This window comes from Maylandia zebra, linkage group LG2 (assembly GCF_041146795.1).
Source record: "Maylandia zebra isolate NMK-2024a linkage group LG2, Mzebra_GT3a, whole genome shotgun sequence".
Lineage (NCBI taxonomy): Eukaryota > Metazoa > Chordata > Actinopteri > Cichliformes > Cichlidae > Maylandia > Maylandia zebra.
The window spans coordinates 36727601-36740421 of record NC_135168.1 but is presented as its reverse complement, the minus strand read 5'-3'; the positions used below and the strand labels follow the sequence as shown (position 1 = coordinate 36740421).

Below are 12821 nucleotides of genomic sequence, written 5' to 3'. Positions count from 1 at the left end.
ATGTGAAACACGCACTGCTTCAGTGGATTGATTCTTGTATGCCATAGCAAAAAAAAAAAAAAAAAAAAGGTCATTTATGTTTGCATGTTACACATGAATGAAAAGAAGTGAACTTTACATAAGCTTACGTAAGCTTAAAGTACAACTTTGCTTTTCCATATCATGATGGTCTCCCGCACCCCGCTCCTGCTGTCTCTCCCTCCATGTGATGCATTTTTAAAAAGTCTCAGTTAAAAGGGGGATACAATCAAAAACAGCTCCTTGCTGCTGCTGCTGCCGCTGCTGCTGCTTCTACTGCACGTTCGGCTGTCCCTGATTATAGCTCAGTCGGCTTCGTCCTTGGTCTGTGTGTTATTGAGAGTAAATTGACTAATTAATAAATAATTAATAAGTAGATAACTTCTGGCAGACAGTAAGTGGAGACATACTGTGTGACATCTGCTTTGTAGTTAGAATGGCGATGTCCAAAAGAATCTTGTTTACTAAGCAGACATTGGTCTTTGGCAGGGAAACCTGTTAGTCAGGGGAGATGTTTTTTGGGCCATGAACAATGTAATATCTCAGTTAAATATGTTATGTGCAAAAGACTTGAGGCATATCTTTGTGCCTCGGGCCAAAACCGCTTTGTTAGTCTAACAAACACTCTTTCATCTTTTTACTGATTTAACAAATACGTCTTATTCATTATTGAAACGAGTGTGACACAAGTGTACGGAGCACCGCCGCTTGTTTCGACTAATGTTTAATAGAGAAACTATCAGGGTGTTTTGCAGCGATTCAGTCATATCGAGTGTGATTTAATGATGATGAAGGCGCATCCTCCTGAGCAAACACGAAGAGACAAGTTGATCCTCCTGCATTAGTCACTGTACATCCATGTCTGCGAAAGGCAGGGGGAAAGGGCTCGGGTGACACATCATGAGGCACATTTTTACTTGGTTTTTGAAGATTTGGGCTCTTTCTCAGAGGTCTCTGCGAAACAGCCATTGTGAGAGACCATTAAGACCTCACACGACTCAGAATCATTTACATTTTAAGCAGCAATAACCTAAAAGCTAAATCTGCTCTCTAGATGAGTCTCAAGAAGTAAAATAAGTCTGTAAACTTTATGTCTGTTTGGGCAGGCATTTGTTACCTGTGGATTTTCAAGAGCAGCAGTCAAGCCAAGGCAATTATCCCGCTTGCTTGGTAACGTGGTAATAAGCTAATCTGTTTTAGATTCACAAACATCACACCTCCCCTCTTCCTTTTGTTTGAGCGATGTTGCAACGTTGTGAGAACAGTGCTAGAACAATGACAGGCCTTTCCTTGGCTGCGGGATAAATAGTGATAGGACATATTTTCAGAAGGTCAGAGGTATCCATTTGGGAAATTATTCAGCTCCTGCCTGCTTCGAGACAACACGTCAAACGCAATGAAGAATATTAGAAAACACAAATAACCTTCCACAGCCTTCCTTATATGTGCGACGACACACCGCCGTGTATACACAGAGGAGCACATGTGCTTGCACACCTCTGCCCATGTGTCTGGACGAGAAAGCAATAAGGAGCGCGATGCTTAAAGAGAAACTGAAGGCTAAGGAACAAGAGGACTCTCGGGCCAGAGACCAATGAGCGGCTCATCCATGTTAAGTCAGGCCAAGACACACTCAGGTGTATTCACGTTAGGTCAGCACGAAGCCTCGCTGACCTTTGCAGTAGACAGAGAGTCTCATGGAGCTTTTCTTGAGCAGCCCTGAGACTCACAGGGTAAACAACGGACTCAATGCTGCACTTGTGTGTTTGTGTGTGTGCACGCGCATATGTGTGCACGTGTGTGTCTACGGGAGTGTGTCAGCATGTGTGCCTATCAGTGATCACATGTTGACCGCTTCTCGATGGCCCAACCCCTTCCAGTGTAATCTGTCTAGCAAATGAACACACTGGGAGAGCGCCGTTCTCTGTAATTACTCTCCAACGGCTGAAACCCGAAAGCTCAGTTTTTGTCGTAAATTAAGCTGCCACGATTGTTACACAGCTCAAGTACATCCCAGAAAGAAAAGAAAAAAATCTGAGAAAGGGGTGAAGAATGGATATTAAAACAGCAGGGAGCTTGAAAAAATAGCACTTTGCTCGACTGGAATGCAAACACTGAAGGGTCAGAAAGAGAATTCACAAACAGCAGCACCAGCACCAGCATGCATAATTCTTCACATGATATTGAAGCGCCACTTACAATACAGACACACACCATTCTCCTGCAAATCAAAACTGAATTCGAGGAGCCCTTCTCAGAATTTCACAAGGCCTTTTTTCCCCCTTTTTTGTTTGAAAAAATATGTACGCAACAAAAACTAGAAATTCTACGTGTCTGTGTGATTATCATCTATTAGGGTCTTCTTTTATCAGCAGTGTGGTTTGCATGCCAAATAACAGGCTGAATCACTTCCTAAATGTTTAGGTTTCAGGGACACATTGGTTATTCAACTAATCACCATGACAACTCCTGCTTGACATTTCCACTTCCTCCTCTCTCTTTGGAATTCAACTCTCTCTCTCTTAATTATTCTTACTGCCACTGATAACAACCAGACTATTTATTTATAGTATATTTCTGAAGCCATGTATCCAGGAATTTCAGACTGTATGGGAAAGTAGACGTGTGTGGCCTACAAGATCATTACACTGTTTTATGCACAATAAACTCTTTGCTTTGCAAGCAATATGTTCAGTTCTGCAGCTTTTATAGGTATTAAAGATGGAAAAAACATAACTTTTTCCTGCTTCTTTAAAAATCTTTTTTAATGTGATTAAGCCAAAAGGTTAAAAAGAATGAATAAGTGTCAAGCAGCAAGTAGAATAACCTACATATATATATATATATATATATATATATATATATATATATATATATATATATATATATATATATATATATATACACACACACACACACTCTATCACTCTAAGATGAAAAATGCCCTTTAATAACCAGTTAAGCTCACACTGAAGCTTCTATACTGAGCCACTCATCTAATCATCCACAAACCAATTAGGAGAAAATGTTATTAAAAAAGGGAATAGGAATCGGGGGATACCCATGTATCCCCGTGTCAGATTATCCTGCTCATCCTGATGGAGGTCGGTAGCCTGGTGCAAACTGGTCCCAATCATAAAAAAAAAAAAAAAAATTAAAAAAAAAGGGACCTTAGATCTGCTTCCAACCTGATCTATTTAAGCCATCAATTCTTTGTTAAATGTACCTTAAAGTTCAGAGCTCGCAGTTTCCGCCCTTTTATTTCTTGTTTTTGCAATAAACGCAACTCATTTGGCGTTTTCGGGGTTTTTCCTTGCTACAGGATGAACAATGACACAGAGCTTGCGCCCATCACGCGCACAAGATGTCTTTATGCCCAAGTAACAAGTGCTCTGGACGTCTATCGCAAGCATTTATTTTCTGCATTGACGTTTGCCGTGCGCTGGTATCGCAACACGCTACATATGACAGTGCGAGGAAAAGATACAGACAGTTAGCAGCATCCAAAACCCCTGCGTCTAATAAGACTCCGGGTAGTCCGTCCAACTCACAAAATCCGAATGCGTTTTGGAAGTATACGTGCCTCCGTGCCGGGGTACAGCGCTGCGTCGATGTTGCGTTACAAAATAGCTCCCACTCTTAATCTTTTCCACACACGCACACAAATAAAATAGAAGCTTAAGTCGTATAAAATAAATCCAAGTATCCTGATATACCCTCTTTCCCCCCTGCACATCTCCCCAAGTCACTCAGAACGCAGACAGCCTTAGATTTTCTGCCCCTTCTCTAGTTGCTCATCAAGTCTCATGAAATGACTCACCTGCCTTGTCGAGATCTAAATCCCCCCATGCCTTTCTGGAAATAAAAAGCCGGGATAATGTTTCACTGTTTCGGGGTCTTCACTCGCAGTCGAGTCTCTGTACTCCAAATATCCGTATAGTCTGCGCACCGCTTATATGTTTTTCGGGAATGACCTTCCTGTGAAGCGATAACGACTCTCATTATCCTCACTCCGCTGTCATTTTAATGGATTTCTCCCACGTTTTATTTTAGTGATTAATTTTCTTTCTTTCTTTCTTTCTTTCCTTTTTTTCCTGCGGGAAGTCTCCTCCTAGTCCTGGTGCGTTTTGCTGCTTTTGCCTTGACTCTTGAGCTCAACACGAGCTTCGCGGGGACGCGCGGCGCTATCCCGTATGAATATTCGGGAGCGCCGATTTGAGATGGAGAAGAGAGTTACTAGGTAACCAAGGGCACACGCATCATACATGAAAAGGAGCAGACGGTTTATGCCTTCCAACTATTCTCTACCTTCTCTGACAGCTCATCAAACACAACCCTTTTCCCCCGGACTAACGTTTCTCACCAGAACAAAATCTATAAGGCAAGTCAGACACGTAGCCTATTTAATAATGACTGTAGAGTTACTGAGGCCTCTGAGAACTTCGTTTTAAATGAAGATTGTATTTCTATGGCAGATTAGCAATTTATAAAGAGGATAAAACGTTAAAGGCATCCAAGCACTTGGATGAAGTCAAAGAAAAAATAAATGAAGTAGAGGTGAGATCTATAAATGCTGAACTGGCTGGTTAGAAATAATTAAATTATCACAGCATATTTTCAGATGGCTCCAGCATTTCTCACTTTATAAATGAACTAGCTATTATAGCTTTTCTTAAGATTTATGTGACATTTATTTAGCTCCCATCTTTACACGAGTCAGTGAGATAATAATATAACACAATGCAGCACAGGTGAGTAAAGATTAGGCCTGGAATCCTTCAGATCCACCAACACTGGATGCCGTATTGAGCTAAGGCAGCTTTTGATTGGTCTCTAAGCATCATAAAAGCCCCCATTTATTCCTGCTGTCAGTTTCCAGTGCAAGCTTTCTATTATAAATCATACTTTACGCCATTATGACATCATCAGGTTAATTCTCTCAGGCTTGACATACCTCCTCCAGAGCTACAGAACTCATTATATAATTGTTTTCAAACAAATACTCATTAAAAGGAAATCATCTTTTTTTTTTCTTTCCAACGCTGATTTTAAAAAGTGTTTGTGATAAAAGGATTACAGAGCAGACAAATGGATAATTTGTGGTTTCAAACATTTTGTTTTCATTACAAGTCATTACATTACCACCTCTATATATCACCGTAACAGTGCCTGAGTAGTTTATGTAGAATATGCTTTATGTTAGCTGCATTGAAGTACATATAACTGGAGATGAATTGGCCAGTGTTGGTGTGGGAAAAGCAGAGAATTTGGGTCCGCGTTTCAGATATGCAAAATAAGATTACATTGATTAGGAGAAAGATAGAAAACTCTGACAAAGAGCAAAAGAAAGAGTTCCTTCTCTGGAACAGACAGGCATGCAATAACTGTCAAATGAATGCTTTTGAGTAAAACATTTAAGTAACTTTCATATAATTTTAATGAAACGAGCTCTCGAGTATTTGCAAACATTTACTGTATTTTCTTGAAACCATAGTGCACCGTTGAAATATTAATGCGAGACTGCAGTGAAAAACAATTCTATGATTTAAGTCTAAGTCATTTTGGGTCTGTAGTCGCTATATAATAATATGGAACAGTTTATCTCAACACATCTGCTCTCTCTATTGATATTTTAAAATCTCCCATCGCTTCTCATTGGCCACCTCACTGAGATCGATACTGTATCATCTGTTGTTCCTCTTTTTTCCTTGTGTTCTGCTGTTTACATTTTATTTTGTTACCCGTTTCCTCTTCTCAGCTTACTGAAGTTGTAATATGGCCAATAGTAATTATTTCAGTTGTCAAAAAAGTAATACAAACATTAGTTCTGAGATGAACCATAAAAAGCAGTCCTTCCAAATTCGCCGCAGCATTACAAAGAGTCCTCTATAACGATCTGAATTAACCTATCTATGAAACACTAAAAAAAATAGCGTTGACTGCGTTTTAGGACAGTTTAAATGCAAATAAAAGAAACACTATTCCACATAAGTGTACCACATAAAACAGGTAATACTAAGTGCAGGTCTAATTAGAGGTATAATAGTCACTTGTACATTTTAAGAGAAAGCTGGAAATCACTGAAATCTAATTTGGTGTTTGGAACAGAAACCAGCATACACATGACTCTTGTGAGCAGAGACCTTTTAATTATAGAACAGCAAGGGGTTGATGCTGCTGCTGCTGCTTTTCCCCCCACTGATGTTCAACACTCACACAGTGTAAAATACAAAAAAAGGGAAAGAAAAGGAAGGGGGGGGGGTACTGACACAAACAAACCGGAGTGCAATGCATCCACAAGACATATTGTTTTTGAGCAAGACGCTCAATCATGACGCACTGTTACTTTTATGAACCAGTCAGCTGAAAAAAAGAAGAGCAAAAATTCAAAGGGTACTCTAAAGCGTTGTAACCCTTTACCGTCTAATGTTGAGGGATAACTTTGCGTGTGCTCAGTTCCAAGTTTTAAAGGTGGGCACAGTAAAGTCATTCATTCACAAGGACATTTTTTTCTTTCCAAAGGAGAAAGTCAGCTCCATGCAAACAGATGAATGTTGCCTGAGGCAACCGGATGGGTTACATCAAACGCACACTCAGAAAAACTATTTATGCCTTAGAAGTGAGTCATGTGAACATTACAGAAATGCAGGAATATCAACAATTCACTGTCCCGAGACTGTTTTCTGACATTTTTTGCAACACTGTTTTCAAAAAATATTAAGTTTTAGAGCACTGTCTACATCAATAACAATACACGCAGCACCCACATGAGAGGGAAACAGGTGGAATTGAATGTGAGTGGGATGGGATTTTAGATGTACACATAAAAGCTTCTTATGGGAGTGCAATACTGACTATGTTCAAATATCATTTAGTCTTCGGCTGAATGAAGTAAAACAGCTCTTTGTGGACAAAACAGGAATGCAAACAGCTGGGGTTGTCTAAAAAGTAAATCAGAGCTTTTCTTTTTTTTCTCAGTTGTCTTGACCACATGTTTTGAAAATGATGACATTAGTCAAAAAACATAAAGGGAAATAGTTCACGGAGCAGAGCAAATAAAGAAAAACCCACATACATATAAAAATAGATAAAAATAGAGTTCATGTCTGTCAAATGTGATTGGGCCCTTCTTTAGAAAAATATGTCTAGCAGGAAATACAAGAAGGAAAAGACAAGTAAATGAGACAGGCGAGCAGGACGAGAGTCAGCAGAACAAAATTCTGATGACCACTGCTGTATATTAACAAAGAATTGAAACCCAAATGTAAAAAACAAAAGCCTAAACAAAATGATTTGCAAATTATTTATTACTATCGGGGGCGATCGTGGCTCAAGGAGTTGGCAGTTCATTTTGTAACCGGAAGGTTGCCGGTTCGAGCCCCGGCTCGGACAGTCTCTTGTGTCCTTGGGCAAGACACTTCACCTACCGCCTACTGGTGATGGTCAGAGGGGCCGATGGCATGATATGGCAGCCTCGCCTCTGTCAGTCTGCCCCAGGGCAGCTGTGGCTACAACTGTAGCTTGCCTTCACCAGTGTGTGAATGTAAGAGTGAATGAATAGTGGCATTGTAAAGTGCTTTGAGGGCCCCGAAAAGCGCTACATAAATGCAATCCATTATTATTATTATTTAAAAACAATATTTTGTTTAAAATGTGCAAAGGCAATATGGTCAATGTAGAAACTGATACTTTGTTCTAATAAACCAAGTCTGGAATAAATGTAGAATATCCCCTCACAGAATATTTTACAGCTAATTAGATTAACTGGAAGTAATAGAGTAACACAACTGGGTATCAAAAAATCATCACAGAGAGCTACCTGTGGAAGGATTATTGGTTCAAAAATTTAAGAAGCACACCCTAAGATTTGAAAAAGTCCAGAGAAATCTCTGTACTCAGTGTAAAAGGCCAAAAAACAAAAGTTAAATACGGCGTAGAGGCAGCACAAACACAATTACAGTGGGGCAAAAAAGTATTTAGTCAGCCACCGATTGTGCAAGTTTCCCCACTTAAAATGATGAGAGAGGTCAGTAATTTGCACCAAAGGTACACTTCAACTGTGAGAGACAGAATGTGAAAAAAAAATCCATGAATTCACATGGTAGGATTTGTAAAGAATTTATTCGTAAATTAGTAAATCATCCAGTCAATTGCAGCAAGAAAATTACAACCGTGTGGCTCTGCGGTGGTAAACATTTGATACATAATAAATAGAAAAATACCACAATGTGCTGAGCAGCCAAAAACAGTTCTTTTTCCAATTACAGGGACTAGTTTCATATATTCCCAAACATTTGCCAAAAGCTTTTAAAGAGAAGAGATTTACAATATCGTTTAACCCACTAGATTTCTCAGTATTTGATGTATTTTCTAATATGTTACCCTTTATTCTAGTGATGACTGTAACTATTTGTAAATTATTGCATTCTTTTTTTCACACAACTGACGGTTTCATTTCTTTTCTTTTTTTTGTCACACAGATAATGTGCATAAAAGGGACCCACCTCCGTCACTTTCTCGCAAATCAAGATAAAACAGAAAAGGTAAAGACAGAAATGCAGAGGATCCAATATCCAACAATACTCAACAAGTTTTCCTACACTGACCTAGTTCTTTTGTTATATATTTTAAAGACCGTTTTAATCACTGCAGCGGTCTTAAATGCTTGTGTCAGATTAGTGGAAGTTATCCTCTATTTGCACAGAAATATCTAAATGTAATACAAGTCATGGCAAAGAACGCTATGATTTCAAGCCTTTTTATTTACAGACTTTTATTATTTGCTTCTGCAGCAACTTTGCAGTTTGAATACTGTACGACAATGTTTTCATCTATAAACCCAAGTTTAGCATCTCAGTTCTTTGTCTGCGGGAACATCATTTTCTCAAGAAGATTAATAGTTTCTCTTATTTCATTCCATCCTGAGTTGCTGAAAGTGATTAGCATACATAGCTATTAAACAGCTTCAGAATTACACTGCTGGGCTTAATGAAGCAAGATAAGTTCAAGAAAACCTGACTGATATGAACTAGAAATAGAAAAACTTTGCAGAAGACATCTACTAAGGGAAGGGAAAAAACAGATGTGCAAAACATGAAAACATGTTCAACATATTTTTTATACTTCTAAGCCACTTATTTTGTTCATCCACATGACAAAACCACAGTGTTTTCAATTTTCTGTCAGCAGATTATTATTGCCGCTCTTCGTTCAAAATTCAAACCAGTGGGCATTACAAAATCACCATCACATGAAAACAAACAACAAAAAACTTCATATTGCACAGTAATGGAAAATGGGGACAATAGAAACAGAGAAACAATCAATAGTAAGGAAATTAAAGAATAACTTCATCCGGCTTTGGTCAGTGATCTGCTATAAGCATGTTTACAGAAAGAGCAGGGCTGTTCAGCTGACATTTATGACATCCCTGATGGATTATCATCGAAAGCAAAGCGATCTCAGTGCTGATTTTATACTGGAATGCACTTCCTGCAGAATTTCTATCGTTTTGACTGAACGGTTGCAGGCAGTGCTGTTTTGATGATCTGTGACATTAGGAAGACAACACAGGCTACCACTGAGAACTTTCCTTCAAGATCCCTTATGTTTGTGTGTGTGTCGTATGTGTTGTGTTAAAATGCTAGTTAGAACTACCATCAAGGCAGTTTTGAGTATTTTGACAGGTGTGTATAGGTTAGCTGGCATTACACAAGGTCAGGCATGAAAATGATTGTGGTCTGCTGACTTATGAATACTGAACACTCTAGACTGGGAGCCAAAGGACTGCCAGCTCTCTACTTTAGGTTTCTGTCTACATCCCTTTTTTTTTTTTTTTTGCAGTGTTTTGTAATTCCTCATATGATGTCTGATGCTGGTGTTGCTGGTATGATAAAATACAAAGATTTTCTCTAGTTCTCTACCTGTTTTTAAAACTTTCTTCCTTTTATTGTTAATTGTGCAACAAAGACAGTATTAGGGTAAGGCTGAACTTGTTACTTATTAAGTCTGATGCAATTAGCCATTTCCAGATCTAAGCATTCCTTCAATTCCAAAGCACAACTGAGAGTTAAAACATGTTCCGAATTCTTTCAACTCCAGTTAACGATCGGTTTGGTTGCTGCTACTCTGTAGCTAACTACAGAGCTGTGGATAGGCTAATATAAACACATAAATGTGGTGAAGATGCACAATAAGGGTCAAATTGTTTCCAATAAAAGAAAATAATGAGGACAAAGAAGGAACAAGAGATGGGAATGGATAAAACCTCAGCCAACATGACATTTGATACCATCGCATCCGCAATCAGAGCGTAGTCTTCAGAGATACATTGCTCACTTAGGCAAAAGTTAGATTCCTGGGTTTAAAAAAAAATTACTGTTGAATAGGAAATACTGCTTAAACTTTTTTACTCAATTAAAAGTGAAAAAGTCAAGGCCCTAAAAAGTACCAAAGTGTCAAATGTAAACAGAACTGCAGCTTGTTGGAGAATATTCCTACCAGCTATTTTTATGCAAGGGAAATTGAACCCTGTGTCATATTATTTATAATAATAAAATAATGTTAATGCATGGGAATAAAACATTTATTTCAAGTTAAATTCTAATTCTAATCAGTGTATGCAGCTTGAACATCTGTTATGTAGAACACGAACAGAGAAGCAAAGAGAATAAGAAAACAAAAAACCCCCAAACTAGCTCTGTAGCCCCTGTAGCGATCATGCAACCTTTGAATAACACAAAGTGAGTATGCTTCAGTATACATAAAAGCTTTAGATTTCCAGTTTATCAAATGTCACTGAGCAGTCCTTACCTTTAAAAAATAATATCTCTTCTTCCTCCCCTAACCTTTTAATTCATTTATTATTTTATTTTTTCAGATCTTTCTCCATCTCTGAGTGAAGTTATCTCACATTCTTTTTTTCCCTGCCTGGAAAATACTGCAGCTGCACCTTTGGATAGCAGACACCTTGCAGCTCTTCTGTAGCAGCTAGAAAGACGCTGACCACACCTTGTGGACATCTGCACCAACAATGCAGTTCTGGATCCCTTTTTTGCGTCTTGCTGCGTGTGATACAGGGGCACCTCCAGAATTTTTTCATAGGGGTGGCTTTAAGGGGCCCACTAAAAATATTGGCATGGCACACCAAAAACAGAATTTCCAGTTTTATTGTGCTGTTTCAAATGTAGGGTGTTTTCCTCTCTCGTGCACATGTTTATATAGGGGCCAGCAAATTTAGGGGTGTGGCCAGCGCAGACATGCTACACAGGAACAATGAGAACAGGCCTTGGATGATAACTGAGTAGTTTTTCGGGCTGTGTCTATACAAAAAACTAGTGACACAGCACTATAAAACTGTACCCTCATCCAACACTTGGACCTAGAAGCAGGGTTGTTATATCATCGCTTAACAACCACACTGTGTTGACCTTAAGAGAATTGAGTCTATGTTTAACCTACTAACCTAGCAATAGAGTTTATTGTTTGAAACTGCCTCGTGGCTGGGTCTTGTGATGCCTGTGGCCTGTACATTGCCATCCTCACTCCACATTGCTGACTTTTATCTGAATTGTTAATAATGACATACTGGGTTTGACTAGTAAATGGCAAAATTTTCATGCATAATAACATAGTAGAAAAAAAGCTATTTGATAAATCAGTTTAAAATTGAGGGTAGGGCTCAGCGTTTCTGGGGATTCAATTCATTTTCCCCAGAAGCTTGTAATGTACTTAAGCTAGTAATACAAATCATTAAAATCAGAGTCTTGTGTGAAATGATTAGTATGTTTGATAAGTGGCTACATAATGAGTAAGATAATGCAGCTTACACTTGCAAGTGATCACAGATAAAGGCAGTGGCTCAGGCAATTGTGTGGTCAGGTGCTTTTTCCAAGGATTGGGACTAATGACTTCTCTCAATTACAGTTTTATATTTGGGATCTCCAGAAATAGGGAGGGTTTATGTGTGAATCAAAGCATTGAGATGAAAACACATTTAGAGCTTCATACACAGTTCAAATGATAAAATAAGTGATTACAACCTAATGACAGTGCTTTGTGACTGTGTTATGTTGACAGATTGTCATTTGTAGTGTGCAGTCTGCAGGTAAAATTGGTCCCACTCCAGTACTTCTTTAGAAGGTCACACTGAATCATCTTATCCACAAATATCAGCTCCTTGATGGCAGAACCACAAATAGTCTGATCACTGTTAAAACCTGAAGAAAGCCAAGTCTGGTTCAGACAGTCTGTTTGGACTCTGTGGGGCACATTGTCAGAGACAGAACTCTTAGGCCCGTGCTTTCACATACAAGAACAATTTAATCTTGTGCCAAAGAAAAGGAGCACTTGAGAAAATATGTCTTGTGACTGGGACTTTTGTACGTGACAGAAACCTGCAGAATACAGGGTGGGCCATTTATATGGATACACCGTAATAAAATGGGAATGGTTGGTGATATTAAAGTCCTGTTTGTGGCACATTAGTATATGTGAGGGGGCAAACTCCTCAAGATGGGTGCCAGGTCCAAGCATTCCTAGATGAACAGTTTCCTGGAAAGTGGATTAGTCGTCGTGGGCCAGTTGAATGGCCCCCGAGGTCTCCCAATCTGACCCCCTTAGACTTTTATCTTTGGGGTCATCTGAAGCCAATTGTCTATGGTGTGAAGATACGAGATATGCAGCACCTGAAACTACGGATACTGGATGCCTGTGCTGGCATTTCTCCTGCGGTGTTGCTATCAGTGTGTGAAGAGTGGGAGAAGAGGGTTGCATTGACAATCCAACACAATGGGCAGCACATT

At 39.0% G+C, this 12821-nt stretch overlaps 1 protein-coding gene across 3 annotated transcripts in view; it reads right to left on the bottom strand.

The window, feature by feature from the left end:
• nlgn3a (neuroligin 3a) overlaps positions 1 to 4193 on the bottom strand; it is a 139192-nt gene extending 134999 nt beyond the window's left edge. For all 3 annotated transcript variants that reach the window (XM_004541005.3, XM_076891944.1, XM_004541006.3), the window contains exon 1: positions 3839 to 4193. The gene's annotated coding sequence lies outside the window, so the exon portion shown is untranslated. The remainder of the gene's footprint in view (positions 1 to 3838) is intronic.
• Between the last annotated feature and the right edge of the window lie 8628 nt (positions 4194 to 12821).